Source organism: Eurosta solidaginis, chromosome 4, assembly GCF_040869045.1.
Source record: "Eurosta solidaginis isolate ZX-2024a chromosome 4, ASM4086904v1, whole genome shotgun sequence".
In the NCBI taxonomy this organism is placed as follows: Eukaryota; Metazoa; Arthropoda; class Insecta; order Diptera; family Tephritidae; genus Eurosta; species Eurosta solidaginis.
Window position 1 is genome coordinate 235,014,260 of NC_090322.1, and position 25,833 is coordinate 235,040,092.

A 25,833-nucleotide genomic window follows, 5' to 3' on the forward strand; every position below is an offset into this window, starting at 1 on the left:
TATAAATCCACTTGGGAAATACCATTGATATGAAGCTCTTTTTTGCAAAGATATAGCTTATTTTATTCGTCCACGACCCTTTTAAACATATTTTATATAAAAGTGGCCGTGGTCCTCAATTGATTTCGGTAATTTTTCTTCAAAGCGTTCCTTATAGTAAATGCATAGGTTTAGCGATTTATGATTAATTAATTAGATTAGTTGAGCTGAAAGGCCGCGGTTAATGAATAAAACTTCCTTTTGGTTTGTTTTATATTCATAAATTTTTATTTTGGTCGATATTTCGACTTCAATCTGAAGTCATCATCAGGGCTGAAGACAAAACAATAACAATAGTTAATTACACAGAACATATGTACATATGAATAGCAAAATATGACTTAAGCGTCAGTTACCCACGAACGTACGTAGAAACAAGTAAGGAAGGCTAAGTTCGGGTGTAACCGAACATTACATACTCAGTTGAGAGCTATGGAGACAAAATAAGGAAAATGAACCTGGGGTAACCTTGGAATGTGGTTGTATGACATGTGTATCAAATGAAAGATATTATAGAGTATTTTAAGAGAGAGTAGGCCATAGTTCTATGGATGGACGCCATTTAGGGATATCGCCATAAAGGTGGACCAGGGCTGACTCTAGAATTTGTTTGTACGATATGGGTATCAAATGAAAGGTTTTACTGAGCATTTTAAGAGGGAGTGGGCCTGAGGTCTATCGGTGGACGCCTTTTCGAAATGTCCCCATTAAGGTGGACCAGGGGTGACTCTAGAATGTGTTTGTACGATATGGGTATCAAATGAAAGGTGGTAATGAGTATTTTAAAAGGGAATGGGCTTTAGTTCTATAGGTGAACGCCTTTTCGAGAAATCGCCATAAAGGTGGACCAGGGGTGACTCTAGAATATGTTTGTACGATATGGGTATCAAATGAAAGCTGTTAATGAGTATTTTGAAAAGGAGTGATCCTTAGTTCCATAGGTGGACGCCGTTTCGAGATATCGCTATAAAGGTGGACCAGGGATGTCTCTAGAATGTGTTTGTACGATATGGGAATCAAATGAAAGGTGTTACCGAGCATTTTAAGAGGGAGTGGGCATTAGGTCTATAGGTGGACGCCTTTTCGAGATATCGCCATTAGGGTGGGCCAGGGGTGACTCTAGAATGTTTGTACGATATGGGTATCAAACGAAAAGTGTTACTGAGCATTTTAAGAGGGAGTGGGCATTAGGTCTATAGGTGGACGCCTTTTCGAAATGTCGCCATTAGGGTGGGCCAGGGGTCACTCTAGAATGTGTTTGTATGATATGGGTATCAAATGAAAGATGGTAATGGGTATTTTAAAAGGGAGTAATCTTTAGTTCTATAGGTGGACACCTTTTCGAGATATCGCCATAAAGGTGGACCAAGGGTGACTCTAGAATGTTTGTACGATATGGGTATCAAACGAAAGGTGTTACTGAGCATTTTAAGAGGGAGTGGGCATGAGGTCTATAGGTGGACGCCCTTTCGAGATTTCGCCATTAGGGTGGGCCAGGGGTGACTCTAGAATGTTTGTACGATATGGGTATCAAATGAAAGGTGTTACTGAGCATTCTAAGAGGGAGTGGGCATTAGGTCTATAGGTGGACGCCCTTTCGAGATATCGCCATTAGGGTGGGCCAGGGGTGACTCTAGAATGTTTGTACGATATGGGTATAAAACGAAAGGTGTTACTGAGCATTTTAAGAGGGAGTGGGCACTAGGTCTATAGGTGGACGCCCTTTCGAGATATCGTCATTAGGGTGGGCCAGGGGTGACTCTAGAATGTGTTTGTACGATATGGGCATCAAACGAAAGGTGTTACTGAGCATTTTAAGAGGGAGTGGGCACTAGGTCTATAGGTGGACGCCCTTTCGAGATTTCGCCATTAGGGTGGGCCAGGGGTGACTCTAGAATGTTTGTACGATATGGGTATCAAATGAAAGGTGTTACTGAGCATTTTAAGAGGGAGTGGGCATTAGGTCTATAGGTGGACGCCCTTTCGAGATATCGCCATTAGGGTGGGCCAGGGGTGACTCTAGAATGTTTGTACGATATGGGTATAAAACGAAAGGTGTTACTGAGCATTTTAAGAGGGATTGAGCATTAGGTCTATAAGTGGACGCCTTTTCGAGATATCGCCATTAGGGTGGGCCAGGGGTGACTATAGAATGTTTGTACGATATGGGTATCAAACGAAAGGTGTTACTGAGCATTTTAAGAGGGAGTGGGTATTAGGTATATAGGTGGACGCCTTTTCGAGATATCGCCATTAGGATGGGACAGGTGTGACTCTAGTATGTGTTTGTACGATATGGATATCAAATTAAAGGTATTAATGAGGGTTTTAAAAGCGAGTGGCCCTTAGATGTATATGTGAAGGCGTTCTCGCGATATCGACCAAAATGTGGAGCAGGTGATCCAGAAAATCATCTGTCGGGTACTGCTAATTTATTTATATATGCAATGCCACTAACAGTATTCCTGCCAAGATTCCAAGGGCTGTTGATTTCGCCTTGTAGAACTTTTTCATTTTCTTCTACTTAATATGGTAGGTGTCACACCCATTTTACAAAATTTCCTCTAGTGTTATATTTTGCGTCAATAAACCAATCCAGTTACCATGTTTCATTCCTTTTTTCGTATTTGGTATATAATTATGGCATTTTTTTCATTTTTCGTAATTTTCGATATCGATAAAGTGGGCGTGGTTATGGTCGGATTTCGGCCATTTTTTATACCAAGATAAAGTGAGTTCAGATAAGTACATGGGCTTAGTTTAGTAAAGATATATCGGATTTTGCTCAAGTTATTGTGTTAACGGCCGAGCGGAAGGACAGACGGTGGACTGCGTATAAAAACTGGGCGTGACTTCCACCGATTTCGCCCATTTTCACAGAGAACAGTTATCGTCATAGAATCTATGCTCCTACCAAATTTGAGAAGGATTGGTAAATTTTTGTTCGACTTATGGCAATAAAAGTATTCTAGACAAACTAAATGAAAATGGGCGGAGCCACGCCCATTTTGAAATTTTCTTTTATTTTTGTATTTTGTTGCATCATATCATTACTGGAGTTGAATTTTGACTTAATTTACTTATATACAGTAAAGAGATTAAATTTTTTGTTAAAATTTGAATTTAAAAAAATTTTTTTTTAAAAAGTGGGCGTGTTCTTCATCCAATTTTGCTAATTTTTATTTAGCACATATATTGTAATAGTAGTAACGTTTCTGCCAAATTTCATCATGACATCTTCAACGACTGCCAAATTACAGCTTGCAAAACTTTTAAATTACCTTCTTGTAAAAGTGGGCGGTGCCACGCCCATTGTCCAAAATCTTACTAATTTTCTATTCTAAGTCATAACGTCAACCCATCTACCAAGTTTCGTCGCTTTATCTGTCTTTTGTAATGAATTATCGCACTTTTTCGGTTTTTCGAAATTTTCGATATCGAAAAAGTGGGCGTGGTTATAGTCCGATATCGTTCATTTTAAATAGCGATCTGAGATGAGTGCTCAGGAACCTACATACCAAATTTCATCAAGATACCTCAAAATTTACTCAAGTTATCGTGTTAACGGACGGACGGACGGACGGACGGACGGACATGGCTCAATCAAATTTTTTTTTCGATCCTGATTATTTTGATATATGGAAGTCTATATCTATCTCGATTCCTTTATATATGTACAACCAACCGTTATCCAATCAAACTTAATATACTCTGTGAGCTCTGCTCAACTGAGTATAATAATATACTTTAATTGTGCAACATTAATATGAGCTTCCAGCAGTTGCAGTGAACTGCAAGCTTTTTTTATACTCAGTTGAGCAGAGCTCACAGAGTATATTAAGTTTGATTGGATAACGGTTGGTTGTACATATATAAAGGAATCGAGATAGATATAGACTTCCATATATCAAAATAATCAGGATCGAAAAAAAATTTGATTGAGCCATGTCCGTCCGTCCATCCGTCCATCCGTCCGTCCGTTAACACGATAACTTGAGTAAATTTTGAGGTATCTTGATGAAATTTGGTATGTGGCTTCCTGAGCACTCATCTCAGATCGCTATTTAAAATGAACGATATCGGACTATAACCACGCCCACTTTTTCGATATCGAAAATTTCGAAAACCCGAAAAAGTGCGATAATTCATTACAAAAGACAGCTAAAGCGACGAAACTTGGTTGATGAGTTGAACTTATGACGCAGAATAGAAAATTAGTAAAATTTTGGACAATGGGCGTGGCACCGCCCACTTTTAAAAGAAGGTAATTTAAAATGTTTGCAAGCTGTAATTTGGCAGTCGTTGAAGATATCATGATGAAATTTGGCAGGAACGTTACTCCTATTACTATATGTACGCTTAATAAAAATTAGCAAAATCGGAGAAGGACCACGCCCACTTTTAAAAAAAATTTGTTTTTTAAGTAAAATTTTAACAAAAAATTTTATATCTTTACAGTATATAAGTAATTTATGTCAACATTCAACTCCAGTAATGATATGGTGCAACAAAATACAAAAATAAAAGAAAATTTCAAAATGGGCGTGGCTCCGCCCTTTTTCATTTAATTTGTCTAGGATACTTTTAACGCCATAAGTCGAACAAAAATTAACCAATCCTTTTGAAATTTGGTAGGGGCATAGATTTTATGACGTTAACTGTTTTCTGTGAAAATGGGCGGAATCGGTTGATGCCACGCCCAGTTTTTATACACAGTCGTCCGTCTGTCCTTCCGCATGGCCGTTAACACGATAACTTGAGCAAAAATCGACATATCTTTAATGAACTTAGTTCACGTGCTTACTTGAACTCACTTTATCTTGGTATGAAAAATGAAAGAAATCCGGTCATAGTCGGCCCACTTTTTCGATATCGAAAATTACGAAAAATTAAAAAATGCCATGATTATATACCAAATGCGAAAAAAGGGATGAAACATGGTAAGGTAATTGGATTGTTTTATTGACGCGAAATATAAATTTAGAAAAAACTTTATAAAATGGTTGTGACACCTACCATATTAAGTAGAAGAAAATGAAAAAGCTCTGCAGGGCGGCGAAATAAAAAACCCTTAAATTCTTGGCAGGTATTACATATATATATAAATTAGCGGTATCCAACAGATGATGTTCTGGGTCACCCTGGTCCACATTTTGGTCGATATCTGGAAAACGCCTTCACACCACTCCCTTTTAAAACTGTCATTAATACCTTTAATTTGATACCCATATCGTACAAACTCATTCTAGAGTCACCCCTGGTCCACCTTTATGGCGACATCTCGAAAAGGCGTCCACCTATAGAACTAAGCCCCACGCCCTTTTAAAATACTCATTAACACTTTTCATTTGATACCCATATCGTACAAACATATTCTAAAGTCACCCCTGTTCCACCTTTATGGCGATATCTCGAAAAGGCGTCCACCTATAGAACAAAGGCCCACTCCCTTTTAAAATACTCATTAACACCTTTCGTTTGATGCCCATATTGTACAAACAAATTCTAGGGTCACCCCTGGTCCACCTTTATGGCGAACTATGGTGAACTAAGGATTACTCCATTTTAAAATACTCTTTAACACCTTTCTTTTGATACCCATATTGTACAAACAAATTCTAGGGTCACCCCTGGTCCACCTTTGTGGCGATATCTCGAAACGGCGTCCACCTATGGAACTAAGGATTATTTCCTTTTAAAATACTTATTAACACCTTTCATTTGATACCCATATCGTACAAACGCAATCTAGAGTCAACCCTGATCCACCTTTATGGCTATATCCCTAAATGGCGTCCACCTATAGAACTATGGCCCACTCCCTCATAAAATACTCTTTAATGCCTTTCATTTGATACACATTCCAGGGTTTCCCTCGGTTCATTTTCCTACATGGTTATTTTCCCTTATGTTGTCACCATAGCTCTCAACTGAGTATGTAATGTTCGGTTACACCCGAACTTAAATCTTGACATAATTTACTTATATACTGTAAAGATATTAAATTTTTTGTTAAAATTTTACTTGTAAAAAAGTTTTTTTTAAAAGTGGGCGCGGTCCTTCTCCGATTTTGCTAATTTTTATTAAGCGTACATATAGTAGTAAGAGTAACGTTCCTGCCAAATTTCATCTTGATATCTTGCACGACTGCCAAATTACAGCTTGCAAAACTTTTAAATTACCTTCTTTTAAAAGTGGGCGGTGCCAAGCCCATTGTCAAAAATTTTACTAATTTTCTATTTTGCGACATAAGGTCATCGCACCTACCAAGTTTCATCGCTTTATCCATCTTTGGTAATGAATTATAGCACTTTTTCGGGTTTTCGAAATTTTCGATATCGAAAAAGTGGGCGTGGTTGTAGTCCGATTTGGTTCATTTTAAATAGCCATCTGAGATGAGTGCCCAGGAACCTACGTACCAAATTTCATCAAGATACGTCTAAATTTACTCAAGTTATCGTGTTCACGGACGGACGGACGGACATGGCTAAATGAATTTCTTTTTTCGCCCAGATCATTTTGATGTATAGAAGTCTATATCTATCTCTGGCGGCCACCGTGGTGTGATGGTAGCGTGCTCCGCCTACGACACCGTATGCCCTGGGTTCACACCCCGGGCAAGCAACATCAAAATTTTAGAAATAAGGTTTTTAAATTAGAAGAAAATTTTTCTAAGCGGGGTCGCCCCTCGGCAGTGTTTGGCAAGCGCTCCGGGTGTATTTCTGCCATGAAAAGCTCTCAGTGAAAACTCATCTGCCTTGCAGATGCCGTTCGGAGTCGGCATAAAACATGTAGGTCCAGTCCGGCCAATTTGTAGGGAAAATCAAGAGGAGCACGACGCAAATTGGAAGAGAAGCTCGGCCTTAGATCTCTTCGGAGGTTATCGCGTCTTACATATATTTCTTTTTTTTATATCTATCTCGATTATTTTATGCCATTACGGATTACCGTTATGCGAACAAAGTTAATATACTCTGTGAGCTCTGCTCAGCTGAGTATAAAAAGTGTATCCAATTAACATTTTTTTTCTGAAAAGTAAAACTTTCAGTACTGTTTTAACGTTTTTTTTTTCATTTTTCAGAAAGGAGTTTGAAAAGAAATAACACTTTTCATTTTTAGGAGCGACTTGGGAGTTTGGAGTGTGAAACGCACAGGGTGGTCTAAGGCTACATGTGTAACCTTTAATAATTAAAACATTGCTATACTTATCAAATCGTCGGTGCGCTCACAAAAACAGTTATGTGTTTTTCAGTAACTTTTCGGGAGATCAAAAAAACTTATTTCTGGTGTCCATTTGCAACATTTTTCAAATGTCGAATTTTTGAAATATTTTATGGAAAGTATGTTATTGATGTGTGAAGGAAAAAATTATGTTTTTTAACCCATTACGACGTGATAAATATTTGCGCCGTTTTATAGCACATATCTGCTTTCAAACAGATTCAAATTTGCTTCTGGCGGTAGGGAAATGTATGAAATGTTTGCCGTATTTCCTCATAATGCTTACGGAGATGACCCCTTAAGCCACTGGGAGGTTTAGCTTCATCAATCAGATGTCTGTTGGAGTGCGCAGGTTTCTGAGTATTCAACAGCAACTGTTTGTTTAGCATTTCATTTCTCTCCCTAATAGGGAGTACTCTCGCCTCATTGTGTACGTGGTCTTCTGGGGACATAAGAACACAGCCCGTAGCGGTTCTAAGGGCAGAATTTTGGTAGGCCTGTATTTTCTCCCAGTGAGTATAACCTTTAGGCTTGGCGACCATATCGGGGACGCGTAGCATGCAATCGGTCGGCCAATTGCTTTGTAAGTAGTAATGAGCGTTTGTTTCTCTTTACCCCAAGTGCTGCCGGCAAGAGATTTGAGGATTTTATTACGGCTCTGGATTTTCGATACAATTACGGTTGCACGCTCTCCAAAATTTAGAGCCTCATCGAACGTCACACCCAAGATTTTAAGGTGTAAGGCAGTCGGTAGCGTGATGCCGATGTCGGGATCAAATAGATTATATTGCACTGAGTGGTGGGTGATAAACGCGAGACCGCATCCATTTCCGCTCTCGCGATTTTTCTGTGCACTATATGTCCAGAGCAGGTCTGCAGAGCAAATCTTGCTGTGTGTTTGGTCTCTTGGATCGCTGTAATGCTGATATTATGCCGTTTCATTAAATCAACTATCTCCGTGATCTTCCCAGTTATCCCATTACGTTTAACTGCAGAATTCTGAAGTGTAACGGGTTAGTGATATGTGACTACGTTGAGTTAAGGGAGGCCAAGACGCAATTTCTGTTGTGGCCCTGGCACTGGACGTCCCTGGGTAAGCATTTGGCTACCCGGTGTAGGTGGGTTTGCGGCCTGACAGCATGGCGCGATGAAGCCCTTCGGGGTTGCTATCGCTGAGACCAGAACATCTAGGAAAGTGGCACCGTCCAAGGCTGGAGCCGCATTGGTCAGATGTCGCAAACATATATATTCTGTGCTGGCAAGTGGTGGTAGGGACTAAGAGTCTGTTTTCCTGACCTACTCCAATGCTGGTGTCGAGCAGAGGGTGAGAAGAAAACGGGGCGGGGGCTGATGCTTGGCATTGCTACCGACTCAACTACGGAGATTGTACTTATGAGTAGGAGCGGCCGTATGAGCTGGTGGCTCCGTAGGGCGCGAGCAGCAGCGAGCACTTGTTGTGGCTTGCTGAGCAGTGGGGCTGCTAGAAGGTATTGAGGGCGCTAAAGCGCAGACTACGGGACGCCCTTGGGCGTGAAAAGCATGGAGCCACAAAAGATTTATAAAAGATACGAGGACGTCGGGTTTTGGATTCTAGCCCAGAACATCCTGTACGATTCAACCAACCGTGACACACTGACAAGAGTGTGACCGTCCAAAAAAGATTATTTTCCGGCAAACGCAGCAAAATCATTTCTCTGGACTGGGGTCAGGTACAGGTCCCGGATTGAATTCGATACCCTCTCGGAGCAGGAGAATATGGCGCAGTCCCGCTGCAAGGACCTGCTGGGAGGAAGAAAATTTGTGGGAGGGACGCAACAAATTATATGGGGTTACACTGAAATGACAGCCCTTGGTCGGGAAAAATTCGGAGCCGCTCCGGTTTATAGAAACGGCTGCCTTGGGAAGCGAGATGGTTTGTAATTATTTTTACATTGAAATCAAAGCACTTTCGCTAGCGATTAAAAAAAATTATAAGCAAGTAAGTACATAACCCTTTTTCAGAGTACTTCTAGTACTGCGAGCACATAGCTGTTTTCTATCACTTCTAAAACAAAAGAGATATAAAAAAAAACGGCATATGCAGAAATGTGGGCTCTATATAGTGATAATAACATACGCAATAAAAAAAAATTTGAAAAAACACATAACTGTTTTCGTTAGCGCAGCGAGGAAATGCTTTTGATAAAGGAAACCACGGCACGTTACTACAAGACCTGGAAGAGTCTCCTCTCTCTCCTAGTCTCAAACGTGGACTGCAAATTTTCTGCCGGGTTGGCATGCATCGGTGCAGTTCAGGAAACTAACATCTAAGCCCAGAATAATTAAGCAAGGGATGTCAGAAGATTGGAAGCAACTACAGGCCTTTCAAAACGCCACCCTCAGAATTGCTACAGCTTGTCTTTTAATGTACCCACAACACCATTTACACTGTGAGGTGAGATTACTTTTCATAAGGGAGAGAAACGCAAAGCTGAACAACCGGTTTCTGCTGCATACGCAGAAACCTGGGTATCTCAATCTCAACAGGCCCCACCTCCCATGGAATTAAGAAGCCAAAAAGCACAAAAAGGTCCTCAGAGATATCCACCAAAACGCGTCGAACCTCTATGCCATGAATTTCCTGGCGAACCCCGCCCTTAAAGTCAAATAGTTGCGCCTCGAAGGCAGCTCTTACGAGATCTGGTGTAGTATGATCCAGAGCAACACGAACGCAGAGTCTGTGATATCCTTCAAACTCAGGCTCCCGCCTTTGCAGACATCGCCGAAGAAGAATGCACACTTCTGAATGATATGCGCGTTACTCTGCCCCAACTTCGAGATCTATGTATGGCCCCAGCCTGGTGTATAGCACAAATCATCTATTCGTCTGTAATGTGGAACAAAATTCTTTAATAGCAACTTCTTTTTGGTAAAGCAAAGTTAGAGGATATTAACCCAGGCGAGGGTTTTTACAGCAAAAATAAGAACATGGACGGACGGGGAAAAGACTACGCCGCCTAATTCTGTCGATGATAAACAGGAAAATGTGTACATATCTGAGATGTAAGGTGTCGGAAAAATTCAGTATCTACAAACTAATATCCCCAATTGGACTAGATGAATCGTTCAGCTGCTAAGACCTGCGACATCTGTAATTGTGGAAAAATTATCAAATTATCAAATTATGACCCTGCATGGTTATATCCATTGTGATTTCCTACAAGTGGCGAATGTTTGAAAAAAACGTTCACAATAGTAAACAGCCTGGATCACCTGTTAAATCGCTGTTCAATTACTTAAATTTGCTCAATAGTTTTTTAAAAAAATGTATTACACGACAGGTAGATTGCGTTATTTACATATCGTAAAATGTTTGCTTAACTGGCTGCTCATATATTATCTATTAACAACATTTTAAAAATGTATATTACTTTGTAGTCTGGTTTTCGTGGATACATTTGAAACAAAAGTTGGTTTGAAACACCACTGAGCAATTCATAGCACTTCAATATCTTAGCCGCGAGCAAAAAACAAACCTTTCTTCCATTCTCTGGCCATTCGCGACAGCCGTTCTCCCTGTCAGTAATTATTTGACAGGTAGGTATGGCAATGGAGGAACACAAAGATTTTTCACAATGACCATGATTCAATTACTAGAGGTTTTTTCTCCAATAATGACAAAGCTTAGACACTCCCAAATTGAAAAATCTGGACGGGTTGCTTTTACGAAGTAAGGAAAACGGGGAATAGTTCAATCCCCTTCAGCGAAAATTTTAGTAGGAAAGTACTAGGATATTAGTACTAACAAAAAATTTGTGAATACTAACAGGTTTTGGGGGAAATAATTCATTTTCTACTAAAATTTCGTGAATTATTGAGAGAGAGTTATGCTGTTTTGGTCATTCTTTCAGAGTTTGTTTGATGAATGCTGTAAGTCAGAATTTTATTCAAAAATACATCACCTCAAAATTTGTTTCAAAAACTACCTATCTGAATATTTTGTGACAATTCCTGAAATGGGAAATTATTGAAAAATATTTGAAGATAGGACGATTTGGAACTGGCATCCGACATGGGGTGATACTCAACGCAGCAGCCGAAATGAACCTCCAGCGGGTTAGGGGGTTAGAATATACCCGCGGTAGGTATGCCTGTCGTAAGAGGAGGCTAAAATACCAAATAGATTCAAGTGGGTGTTTAGCGCAACCTTTTCAAGGGGTCGTCAGCGCAATATATAGCATCTCGAACCCAAATGTCAACCTCACCTATCCGTGGCGAATCCTGCTTCATTAACAGCCAAGGCTCTGGTGACCCCGAACTCCTCATGGATCTAGGCGGTGGGAGGGCGGTATGGCCTAGAAGGCCGCATGTGGTCATACCAAATCGTTCCCGAGACGGTCGGGCTTGATACCGGAACGTACCGGATCTGCATCCGTCAAAGGACCATCAACATTCGTTAACACTCACCAATGCCTTCGGGGAGTGTCCTTATCGCAACAACAACAACCACCAAAAAAAAAAGAAAACAGCTTATTGTCTTAGATCTTTATATTCCGGCCTTGACTTTGAGAGAAGAGTTAAGCTTTTATATGGTCCTGCTAAACAGGGAGTATTTACCTTTTTCATTCTGAAATTTCGGAAAGCTCTTTTCCGTTTAAGTATTCATGGAGTTGTTCCGGATAAACCATTAATTAGAATTCGAAACACGTTCGTTTGATAATACTTCAAGAGATCCGAAATTGCACCAGAGGAAGGTGGCGGCCCCGACTCCGCTGGAAGGATCAGGTGAAAAGCGATTTAAACTCCCTGGTGCGACCGATTGGGGCCTGTTGGCAGAGCGAACAAGCGATTGGCGCACGCCTTGTTGGATGGCAATAACTGTTTAAACAGTTAACCACCAATTAAATAAAATAAAATATTGTGACGAATATTAGCAACACTAAGGGATACTATCATCTCTAAGCCGATGCTAAGCAGTGACTTGTATGCACATGGTTAAATCAATCATTATGTCTACCCATATGTCCATACGAGCTGCGGAGAAGAGACACACAAACACATGCATATATCTTATCTCAGATGCTCACAAAAGAAGGCAATAATTTGTGCAAGTATCACTCACATATACACGCGCATATGAGAAGCTATAAACGTAGTTATAGCTGGTAATTTTATAGCTGATAGCTAACTAGTAAATTCTAGAATAGAAAAGCTTAGAAATATGCAACGAGGAAACCAGACAGTATAAAAGGCAGCAACAGTAGAGGCACGACAATCAGTTTGATTTAGGACGCTATCTGGCGAGCAATTGAAGTGTTATTGTGAAGTACTTTAATAAAGGCTATTTTGCATTATTGAATAGTGGAGTTATTTATTCAACAGTTTAGTGATTCGAAAGTTAGCAGAAGGTTGCAAATAAGAGGAGTTGCAGTAAATTCGTTACAATTGGTGTCAGAAGAGGAATTGTTGAATAAATTCCGAAGAGTTTGAATAAAACTTGGACATGGCAAAGTTGAGTAAATTAAAGATCCAGCAACTGAAAAAGGAGTTGTAGAAGCGTGGATTGAATACAACCGGCAATAAGATCGAACTTCAAACATGGCTACGAGAGGTAATGGAGTCGCAAGGAATTGATGTGGGCGAGTATGTCTTTTATACCAGGCCACATTGCACGTTATTGCAGTAACAATCCCAATAGTTCCAACAATGTGGATGGCCGTAAACGCAGAGCTGAAGGAGATGAACAAATCTCTAAATCTACTCAGTCGTTAAACTAAAGCGAGTCAGCGGTAAGGGGCGACAGCTGGCTCCCTCAATTGAATGCCCCATAATCTCTATCTCGCAAATTGGAAGAAGGTCAAACAATCTTACTGTCGGAGGACATGTGGATGGAAAGGAACGTTTACTGACTGTAGATACGGGCGCATCTCATTCCATAATTCGAGCGGATTTAGTCAACAAGAAGATAAGACCATTGCATGGAGCAAGATTGCGTACAGCCACTGGAGAAGACAACACGGTTTTAGGAGAAGTAGCATGTGAAGTCGCAATTAGGAACGTGACGGTAGTACACAATTTTATAGTGGCACAAATTGTTGATGAAATCATAATTGGAGTGGACTTCTTAATCGACCAGGGCATCAAGATCGACAAGCAAAGCAAGACGATGCGATATAAGAACATGGATGTACCACTTCTTAATTTCGGCTACGAGAGAGGCTACAGCAGTAAACGAGTGCTGGTGGAAGAGAGTCAGCAAATACCAACAAAATCAGAAGCAGTCATCTCGGCAAAGGTTGATGGAGATTGTGGGACAAACAAATTGTGGGTTGTCGAAGCAACAAACAAATCAGCACCAAACATACTTGTAGGAAAAACCCTGGCTATGACAAAACAAGATGGACGTATTCCGGTAAGAGTACTCAATGAGCTCAAGTCACCACTCAAACTGACCAAAGGAGCTATTTTGGGAAGATGCCAAGAGGCTGAAGTAGTTATTTACTGTGAACAGCTCTAGGAGCACGTTTCATCTAGTAACACTGATTTTTCAAATGACATCACGGCATGGACGGAGGGGCTAGAGGAAGATTATCAGTAAGGCAAAGCAACTGCTCCTAAAGTACGAAAACATATTTGACCAGGATGGTTCCAAACCAGGCCGCACCAATGTTGTGAAACATCAAATTGACACTGGAGACGCGAGGCCGATACGTCAAGCTCCTCGTAGTGTTCCACTGGCGAAACGCGAACTTGTGAGCCAAATCGTACAAGAAATGAGCGACAGCGGCGTCAGCGCACCATCAGCTATTCCATGGAGCTCACCGGTAGTACCTGTGAAGAAGAAGGATGGGAAAATGAGGTTTTGCGTGGAATACCGCAAGTTGAGCGACGTCACGAATGATAGCTACCCATTGCCAAGAATTGACGACACTCTGGACTCGCTCTCTGGTACGAAATGGTTTTCCACACTGGACTTGAAAAGTGGCTACTGGCAAGTGGAGGTGAAGGAAGAAGACAAAGAGAAAACAGCCTTCAGCGTCGGAGATGGTCTCCGGCAATTTACAGTAATGCCCTTTGGACTATGTAATGCACCAGCTACTTTCGAGAGACTCATGGATCAGGTATTGAAAGGACTACATTGGATTAGAGGAAGTTTTCCAGAGAATAGCTGGCGCTGGTCTGACACTAAGTCCCAAAAAGTATTCGCTGTTTAAAAAGGAAGTCAATTATTTTGGTAACAAGGTAACGACAGAAGGAATCTGTACTGCGAATGAAAAGATAGAGGCAGTAAAGAATTGGCCAAGACCACTGAACCTGTATGAATTGAGAAGTTTTTCTTGGGCTGTGCACATATTACCGCCGATTTGAGCCAATCTTTTCCAGCGTAGCCCATAACCTCCATGAGCTTACAAGGAAAAATAAAGCTTTTGAATGGAAGAAGGAGCAAGAAGTGGCTTTCCAAACATTGAAAGAGCGTTTGTGCACTGCCCCAATGTTGGCATATCCGATTCCAGGAGAAACATTTATTCTAGATACAGATGCGAGTGGATATGCTATAAGAGGCGTTTTATCACAACAGGAGAAGGTAGTTGCATATTGCAGCCATTCGATTGAAAAACCAGAGAGGAACTAATGCGTCACACGAAGAGAGCTGTTGGCATTTGTAGAGTGCATTAAACATTTTCACAAATACCTCTACGGCCAGCAATTCCGCATCAGGACAGATCACGCAGCGTTGAAATGGTTTCTGCAGTTCCGTAATCCGGAAGGACAATTGACACGGTGGATCGAGCGATTACAAAGCTATTACTTTTCCATTGAGCATCGAAAAGGTAGTACCCATGGAAATGCTGATGCAATGTCACGGAGACCATGTAGTTTGGAATGCAAGCACTGTTCAAAGACCGAGGCTAAAGAAGACATTATAGATGCCCGGCTAATGACTATAACGTGTACGGATAAATGGGACAAGGAACAACTAAGAAAGTGTCAGCTAGAACTGTATCTGTCACATGTTATGCAAGGGCTCGAACGAAACGAAAGACCAAACAGAGAGGAGATGTCAGCAGAGAGTCCCATTGCGAAGTCATATTGGGCACAGTGGAACAGTTTAGAATTGATATCCGGTTGCCTTCATCGAGTATGGGAGAGTGAGGATGGTCAATGCAAGAAGAAAGTGATAGTTTTTCCCAGAAAGAGGATTCCTGATGGGCTCAGCGAGCTGCATAATGGTCCAAGTGGAGGTCATCTTGGAATCACGAAGACGCTCGAGAAAATTAAGCAGAGATTCTATTGGGTTGGCTGCCGTCAGTCAGTCACCGAGTGGATTGCCAACTGCGAGGTTTGCAACAGAGCGAAAGGGCCCAAAACACGAAGTCATGGCCAGATGAAGCAGTATATTTCAGGTGCGCCATTTGAAAGGATCGCTATGGTGTCGCAGGTCAGTTGTCCTACTAGCAACTGCGGAAACAAATATGTACTGGTGGTTATGGATTGTTTCAGCAAATGGCCAGAGGTATACCCAATCCCAAATCAAGAAGCGGAAACAGTAGGAGAAGTGTTCATAAACAATTGGGTTGCAAGGTATGGTGTACCAATGGAGTTACATTCTGACCAAGGGAGAAATTTTCAATCAACGGTGTTTCAAGAAATATATAAGAAATTGGGCATTCGTAAAACTCGGACAACTGCATTGCATCCTCCGTCCGATGGTATGGTGAACGTTTCAATAGAACTTTGGAGGAGCATTTAAGGAAAGTAGTAGACAAGTACCATAAGGAGTGGGATACACACATATCATTATTCTTGATGGCTTACCGATCGGCAGTACATGAGACAACGGGCCAAACTCCCGCAAAGGTAATTTTTGGCAATGACCTTCGACTGCCAGCTGATTTAAAGTATGGGATAGATGGCGATGCGGAGAGAAATGTCAAGAAATCCACTGGTGTCTTGGAAGAAAGCTGAGAGAGATACACGATCTGGTAAGGCAACGAGCAAAGATTATGAGTGACAAGATGAAAGCCAGATACGATAAAGCAATTAATTCGAAAAGGTTTCAGGAAGGAGATTTGGTGCTGTTATACAACCCACAACGAAAAAAAGGTTTGTCCCCGAAATTGCAGTATAGGTTGTAAAACGGATCAACGATGTAGTGTACCGCATACAAACCATTGGCAAACCACTAGCCAAAATGAAAGTGGTTCATTTGGAAAGGCTGGCAGCGTTTAGATCGAGAGATTTGTCTGATCGGGACGATCAGACTTAGGTGGAGGTCATTGTGACGAATATTAACAACACTGACCTGACTGACTCACAGTGACTTGTATGCACATCATTAAATCAATCATTATGTCTACCCATATGTCCATACGAGCAGCGGAGAAGAGACCCACAAACACATGCATATATCTTATCTGAGATGCTCACAAAAGAAGGCAATAATTTGTGCAAGTATCACTCACATATACACGCGCATATGAGAAGCTATAAACGTAGTTATAGCAGGTAATTTTTAAGCTCATAGCTAACTAGTAAATTCTAGAATAGAAAAGCCTAGAAATATGCAACGAGGAAACCAGACAGTATAAAAGGGAGCAACAGTAGAGGCCGACCATCAGTTTGATTTAAGACGCTATCTGGCGAGCAATAGAAGGTTTATTGTGAAGTACTTTAATAAACGCCATTTTGCATTATTGAATAGTGGAGTTATTTATTCAACAGTTTTGTGATTCGAACGTTAGCAGAAGGTTGCAAATAAGAGGAATTACAGTAAATTCGTTACTTATTTTGTTTAAAGCTGGCTTCAGGTCAAATTGAGTAAAACACAATAGGTTTAAGTTTTACTACCAATATATTTCGGCTACTCTTCCGGTAACCGTCTTCAGGGCGTAACTATTGACAAAATCAAAACAAAATAAAATAAAACATTGACAATTGCACATATTAAAAATTATAAAATTGAACAAAATATAAGTACATACATTGCATTTATTTACACGTCTGCTCTGTCTGACGTGGAGCTGTGTACTGTCTTGTTGGAAAGTAAATATTTGTAGCTGTGCGCGCAGTTCGCTATATCTGTCTTATAATTGAGCCTAATGTTTGTATCTTTGTCGACGATATGTAACATTTCTAGAGTGAAACGTTTGCTATAATGTTGTTCTTGCTGCAGACTCTTTGTTTCTTCAAAATTTGGTGTATGTGCTCTCATTTTACAGTGCATCATGAGTGCTGTTTTTTGATTCATTACATTATGGCAATGTTTTAAATCCGACTTGTGTTGGGCAAGTCTTCTTTTCAATTTTACATTGTACAATTGTACATATATTTTGTTCAATTTTATAATTTTTAATATGTGCAATTGTCAATGTTTTATTTTATTTTGTTTTGATTTTGTCAATAGTTACGCCCTGAAGACGGTTACCGGAAGAGTAGCCGAAATATATTGGTAGTAAAACTTAAACATATTGTGTTTTACTCAATTTGACCTGAAGCCAGCTTTAAACAAAATAAGTAATTAATTAAGAGGTCGCCAAAAATCACAATTATGTAAATTCGTTACAATATATTAGCAATTTCATTATGGCATCTCCAATATTTACTAATGACATTTGTACGTGAATCGATTTTCTAGTCGAGTTTTTGACGTTGAACGATGAATTTTAAATTGGATTACGTTTCGTATGATCATAGGTTTACGAAAGTGCACAATTCCTTGGTGTCCGTACTTTTCATAATATTACCTATATTCAGCCACACTAATAGATCATGGTATAGTTAATAAATTCATCATATTTAAAAAATTGTTCTAAGGAATTAACTATCGGGTATTTGCAAACTGATTTCTTCCCATTTTTACTTCTAATATATTTCGAACAAGTAAAGGTGTCTAAGTTCGAGTGTAACCGAACAGTATATACTCAGCGGGAGCTTCAATTTTATATTATATATTTCAGATAAATTACTTTTCTACATAACACGTCGCACCGCCCGTTTAAAAAAAATGTCTCCCCATTTCCTCTTACAATAAAACTTGATAAGTGAAATATCATTGATTCAAAACTATTTTTTGCTCAGTTATAGCTTATTATTGTAGTATACGACCCTTTTAAACTTGTTATACTCAGTTGAGCAGAGCTCACAGAGTATATTAACTTTGATTGCATAACGGTTGGTTGTACAGGTATAAAGGAATCGAGATAGATATAGACCTCCATATATCAAAATCATCAGTATCGAAAAAAAATTCGATTGAGCCATGTCCGTCCGTCCGTCCGTCCGTCTGTCCGTTAACACGATAACTTGAGTAAATTTTGAGGTATCTTGATGAAATTTGGTATGTAGGTTCCTGGGCACTCATCTCAGATCGCTATTTAAAATGAACGATATCGGACAATAACCACGCCCAATTTTTCGATATCGAAAATTTCGAAAAATCGAAAAAGTGCAATAATTCATTACCAAATACGCATTAAGCGATGAAACTTTATAGGTGAGTTGAGCTTATGACGCAGAATAGAAAAATTGTAAAATTTTGGACAATGGGCGTGGCACCGCCCACTTTTAAATGAAGGTAATTTAGAAGTTTTGCAAGCTGTAATTTGGCAGTCGTTGAAGATATCATGATGAAATTTGGCAGGAACGTTACTGTTATTACTATATGCCTGCTTAATAAAAATTAGCAAAATCGGAGAACGACCACGCCCACTTTTTAAAAAAATTTTTTTAAATTCAAATTTTAAAAGAAAAGTTAATATCTTTACAGCATATAAGTAAATTATGCCAACATTCAACTCCAGTAATGATATGGTGCAACAAAATACAAAAATAAAAGAAAATTTCAAAATGGGCGTGGCTCCGCCCATTTTCATTTAATTTGCCTAGGATGATTTTAACGCCATAAGTCGAACAACAATTAACCAATCCTTGTGAAATTTGGTAGAGGCCTAGCTCCTAGGACAATAACTGTTTTCTGTGAAAAAGGGTGAAATCGGTTGAAGCCACGCCCAGTTTTTATACACAGTCGACCGTCTGTCCTTCCGTTCGGCCGTTAACACGATAACTTGAGCAAAAATCGATATATCTTTACTAAACTCTGTTCACGTACTTATCTGAGCTGACTTTGTATTGGTATAAAAAATGGCCGAAATCGGACTATGACCACGCCCACTTTTTCGATATCGAAAATTACGAAAAATGAAAAAAATGCCATAATTATATACCAAATACGAAAAAAGGAATGAACCATGGTAATTGTATTGGCCTATTGACGCAAAATATAACTTTAGAAAAAACCTTGGTAAAATGGGTGTGACACCTACCATATTAAGTAGAAGAAAATGAAAAAGTTTTGCAAGGCGAAATCAAAAGCCCTTGGAATCTTGGAAGGAATACTGTACGTGGTATTACATATATAAATAAATTAGCGGTACCCGACAGATGATGTTCTGGATCACCCTGGTCCATATTTTGGTAGATATCTCGAAAACGCATTCACATATACAACTATGGGCCATTCCCTTTTAAAACCCTCATTAATACCTTTAATTTGATACCCATTTCGTACAAACACATTCTAGAGTCATCCCTGGTCCACGTTTATGGCGATATCTCGAAAAGGCGTCCACATATAGAACTAAGGCCCACTCCTTTTTAAAATACTCATTAACACCTTTCATTTGATACCCATATTGTACAAACGCATTCTAGAGTCACCCCTGGCACACGTTTATGGTGATATCCCGAAAAGGCGTCCACCCATAGAACAAAGGCCCACTCCCTTTTAAAACACTTATTACACTTTTCGTTTGACACCCATATTGTACAAACGCATTCTAGAGTCATCCCAGGTCCACTTTTATAACGATATTCCGAAATGCGTCCACCTATAGAACTTTGGCACACTCCCTTTTAAAATACTCATTAACACCTTTCATTTGATACCCATATAGTACAAACAAATTCTAGAGTCACCCCTGGTCCACGTTTATGGCGATATCTCGAAAATGCGTCCACATATAGAACTAAGGTCCACGCCCTCTTAAAATACTCATTAACACCTTTCATTTGGTACTCATATCGTACAAACAAATTCTAGAGTCACCCCTGGTCCATCTTTATGGCGATATCTCGAAAAGGCGTACATCTATAGAACTTAGGCCCACGCTCTTTTAAAATACTCATTAATACCTTTTATTTGATACCCATATCGTACAAAATAAATTCTAGAGTCACCCCTGGTCCACCTTTATGGCGATATCTCGAAAAGACGTCCACCTATAGAACTTAGGCCCACTCCCTTTTAAAATTATCATTAACACATTTCATTTGATACCCATATCGTGCAAACAAATTCTCGAGTCAGGCCTGGTCCACCTTTATGGCGATATCCCTAAATGGCGTCCATCTATAGATCTATGGCCCACTTCCTCTTAAAATACTCTTTAATACCTTCCATTTGATACACATGTCATACAAACACATTCCAGGGTTACCCTAGGTTCCTTTTACAACATGGTGATTTCCCTTACTTTGTCTCCACAGGTCTCACCTGAGTATGTAATGTTCGGTTACACCCGAACTTAGCCTTCCTTACTTGTTTTATATATAAGTTGCTGTGGTCTTTAACCGATCCCGTCCATTTTTACTAGAAATATTTTCTGCTATAAGGAAAATATGTGTACACAATTTCATTACGATATGTTAATTTTTCTTCGAGTTATGGCTCTCGAAACATAGAAAATTAAATAAATAAATAAATGTAAGGCGCGATAACCTCCGAAGAGATCTAACGCCGAGTTTCTCTTCCAATTTGCATCGTGCTCCTCTTGATTTTCCCTACAAATTGGCCGGACGGGACCTACATGTTTTATGCCGACTCCGAACGGCATCTGCAAGGCAGATGAGTTTTCACTGAGAGAACATTCCATCAAAATTATTAAAGCAATAATATTAAATTCTTGGGTTTTGTTAGTATAACAACAAGTTTCTATTTTTAAAGTTTTAACAAGACAATGGGCCTTATGATTAGAAAACAAACAAAAAATAAATTTGTTTGTTGAAGTTTTAACATACATATGTACATTTTTAAGTTGTTTGCATACAAATTTCTGAAAACTGGAAGAAAAAACATTTGCTTATTTATATTATTACGAATATTAGCAAAACTAAGGAGTGCTGCCAGCTCTAAGCCGATCTAAGCAGTGACGTGAATGCACATCAATAATTCAATCATTATGTATCTACATAAACGAATCAATAATTGCGTCTACACATATGTACACATTCCGACGAGCAACATTTACATACAAGGCAGCGAGAGATGAGATGTCACACACCGATGAATTTACTTATACGCTTATGTGTGTGCGGGAGACTGTAAACTACAAACACATGCATATACCTTATCTGAGTTGTCACAAGAGAGAGCAATAATTTGTGCACGTAGTTGTGGCTGGCGATTTTGTAGCCGAAACAACTAGTAACTTCTGGAAATCGAAGAGCCTAGAAGTATGCAGCGTAAACTATAAAAGCGATGCAGGCGAGTAAGAAGTAATTCAGTTTGATTTGAGTTGTCAAGCAGTTGCGATTAAGACGATATCTAGCGAGCAATAGCAGTACTATTTTGAATAGTAGAGTTTCATTGAGCTATCAGTCAGTGTGGTTATTAAGCAAGCTATTCGTTGCACAGTTTGAGTGTATTGTGAAGTACTTTAATAAAGGCCATTTTGCATTATTACAAATTGGAGTTATTTATTCAACAGTTTAGTGATTCGAACTTAGCAGAGGATTGCAAATAAGAGGATTTGCAAATAAAAATTCGTTACAATTGGTGTCAGAAGAGGAATTGTTGAATAAATTCCAGAGGACAACAACGACATGGCAAAGTTCAGTGAATTGAAGATCCAGCAACTAAAGAAGGAGTTGGAGAGCCGTGGATTGAATACAAGCGGCGTTAAACTTGAACTTCAGGCACGGCTACGAGAGGCAATGGAAGCGGAAGGAATTGATGTGGAAAAGTATGACTTTCATCTTGATGGCGAGGAAGTAACAAAAGTTGAAGAGAAAAACGAAACATCGCAGACAGTTACGAGCACAGACTTGAACATGATTTTGGCTGCAATATCTGCTCAAACATCGACAATGTCATCACAACTAGAATCGCAGGAGACACGCATATCATCCAAGATTGAAGCACAAGAAACGCGTATGTCAGAAATGTCGACACAGATTACATCGAAGATTGAAGCACAAGAAACGCGTATGGCAGAAATGTCGACACAGATTACATCAAAGATGGAGACACAATTGGAAGAACAGAAGACATATTTGGCATCTCAACTGGAAGCGCAAGAGGCACGTATATCTGAAATGTCGGCACAAATTTCGGAACAGGTATCAGCGCAGCTCTTTGTGAAACTGGAAGAGCAGGATGCAAAAATTTTACAACTCGAGGACAAAATTGATGCCGAAATAGAAGCGTTAAAAGGTCGTATGGAGCAGTTACAACTAAACCGCCCAGCTGTTTCAGCGAGTAATCCAAAGGTAAAGACACCATCCTTTGACGGTTCTGTTCCTTTTCAGGTCTTTAAGCTACAGTTTGAGAAGAGCGCAGCAGTGAACCAATGGAATGCTGAAGATAAAGTTGCAGCTCTGTTCGTGGCACTGAAAGGGCCTGCCGCGGAAATCTTACAGACCATCCCAGAGTACGAGCGGAACCACTACGAAACATTGATGAGCGCTTTAGAGAGACGTTACGGAAGCGAGCATAGGAAACAGATATTCCAAATTGAGTTGCAAAACCGCTACCAAAAAGCAAATGAAACATTGCAGGAGTTTGCTTCAGATATTGAAAGATTGGCTCATCTTGCAAATGCGGACGCACCCGTGGAATACACTGAAAGGGTAAAAATGCAGAGTTTCATAAATGGCATACGGGACGTGGAAACGAAGCGAGCTACATACGCAAACCCAAAGCTGACATTTTCTGAAACAGTATCACATGCATTGACTCAGGAAACGGCCTCACTATTGAGTAAACCAGCATACAAAGCTCATCGTGTAGAAGTGGAAAGACCAGATTGGGTAGACACTATTTTGGAAGCACTGAAGGGATCACAACAGAAAAATGCCAGAGTTATTAAATGTTTCAAGTGCGGCAACCCAGGTCATATTGCACGACATTGCAGCAGCGGTCCCAATAGCTCCAACAATGTGGGTGGTCGTAAACGCAGAGCAGAAGGTGATGAGCAAATATCCAAGACCACTCAATCGTTAAACTAAATCGAGTCAGCCGCAAGGGGCGACAGCTGGCTCCCGCAATTGAATGCCCCATAATCTCTATCTCGCAGATTGGAAGAAGATCGAGCAACCTTACTGTTGGAGGACATGTGGACGGAAAGGAACGGTTATTGACTGTAGATACGGGTGCATCTCATTCCATCATTCGAGCGGATTTAGCCAACAAAAAGATAAGACCATTGCTTGGAGCAAGATTACGTACAGCCACGGGAGAGGACACCCAGGTAATTGGAGAAGTAGAATGTGAAGTCGCAATTGGGAACGTCATGGTAGTACACAATTTTATAGTGGCAGAAATTGTTGATGAAATCATAATTGGAGTGGACTTCTTAATCGACCAGGGCATCAAGATCGACATGCAAAGCAAGACGATGCGATATAAAAACATGGATGTACCACTTAATTTCGGCTACGAGAGAGGCTACAGCAGTAAACGAGTGCTGGTGGAAGAGAGTCAGCAAATACCACCAAAATCCGAAGCAGTCATCTGGGCAAAGGTTGATGGAGATTGTGGGACAAACAAATTGTGGGTTCTCGAAGCAGCAAACAAATCAGCACTAAACATACTTGTAGGAAAACCCCTGGCTATGACAAAACAAGATGGACGTATTCCGGTAAGAGTACTCAATGAGTTCAAGTCACCACTCAAACTGACTAAAGGAGCTATTTTGGGAAGATGCCAAGAGGCTGAAGTGGTTATTAACTGTGAACAGCTCCAGGAACACGTTTCAGCTAGTAATACTGATCTTTCAAATGACATCACGGCATGGATGCAGGGACTAGAGGAAGCATATCAGAGTAAGGCAAAACAACTGCTCCTAAAGTACGCGAACATATTTGACCAGGATGATTCTAAACCAGGCCGCACCAACGTTGTGAAACATCAAATTGACACTGGAGATGCGAGACCGATCCGTCAAGCTCCACGTAGTGTTCCACTGGCGAAGCGGGAAGTTGTGAGTCAAATCATTCAAGAAATGAACGACAGCGGCGTCATCGAACCATCAGCTAGTCCATGGAGCTCACCGGTAGTACTTGTAAAAAAAAGGATGGAAAAATGAGGTTTTGCGTGGACTACCGGAAGTTGAATGACGTAACGAAAAAGGATAGCTACCCATTGCCAAGAATTGACGACACTCTGGACTCGCTATCTGGTACGAAATGGTTTTCCACGCTGGACTTGAAAAGCGGCTACTGGCAAGTGGAGGTGAAGGAGGAAGATAAAGAGAAAACAGCCTTCAGTGTCGGTGATGGTCTTTGGCAATTTACAGTGATGCCTTTTGGACTTTGTAATGCACCAGCTACTTTTGAGAGACTCATGGACCAGGTACTGAAAGGACTACATTGGAAAACATGCTTGGTGTACCTGGACGACATCATCGTATTGGGCAAGAACTTTGATGAACATCTTAAGAACTTGGAGGAAGTTTTCCAGAGAATAGCTGGCGCTGGTCTGAAGTTAAGTCCCAAAAAGTGTGCGCTGTTTAAAAAGGAAGTCAATTATTTGGGTCACAAGGTAACGACAGAGGGCATCTGCACTGCGAACGAAAAAATAGAGGCTGTACAGGATTGGCCAAGACCACAGAATCTACATGAATTTAGAAGTTTTCTTGGGCTGTGCACATATTACCGCCGATTTGTACCAAATTTTTCCAGCGTAGCCCATAGCCTCCATGAGCTTACAAGAAAAAACAAAGCTTTTGAATGGAAGAAGGAGCAAGAAGTGGCTTTCCAAACATTGAAGGAGCGTTTGTGCACTGCCCCAATGTTAGCATATCCGATTCCAGGAGCAACATTTATTCTAGATACAGATGCAAGTGGATATGCTATAGGAGGCGTTTTATCACAACTGGTCGATGGACATGAGAAGGTAGTTGCATATTACAGCCGTTCGATTGGAAAACCAGAGAGGAACTACTGTGTTACGCGGAGAGAGCTGTTGGCATTGGTAGAGTGCATTAAACATTTTCACAAATACCTCTACGGCCAGCGATTCCATGTCAGGACAGATCACGCAGCATTGAAATGGCTTCTGCAGTTCCGTAATCCGGAAGGACAATTGGCACGGTGGATCGAGCGACTTCAAAGCTATGACTTTTCCATTGAGCATCGAAAAGGTAGTACCCATGGAAATGCCGATGCAATGTCACGAAGGCCATGTAGTTTGGAATGCAAGCACTGTTCAAAGGCCGAGGCTAAAGAAGACATTATAGATGTCCGGCTAATGACTATAACGTGTACGGATGAATGGGACAAGGAACAACTAAGAAAGTGTCAGCTAGAAGATACAGA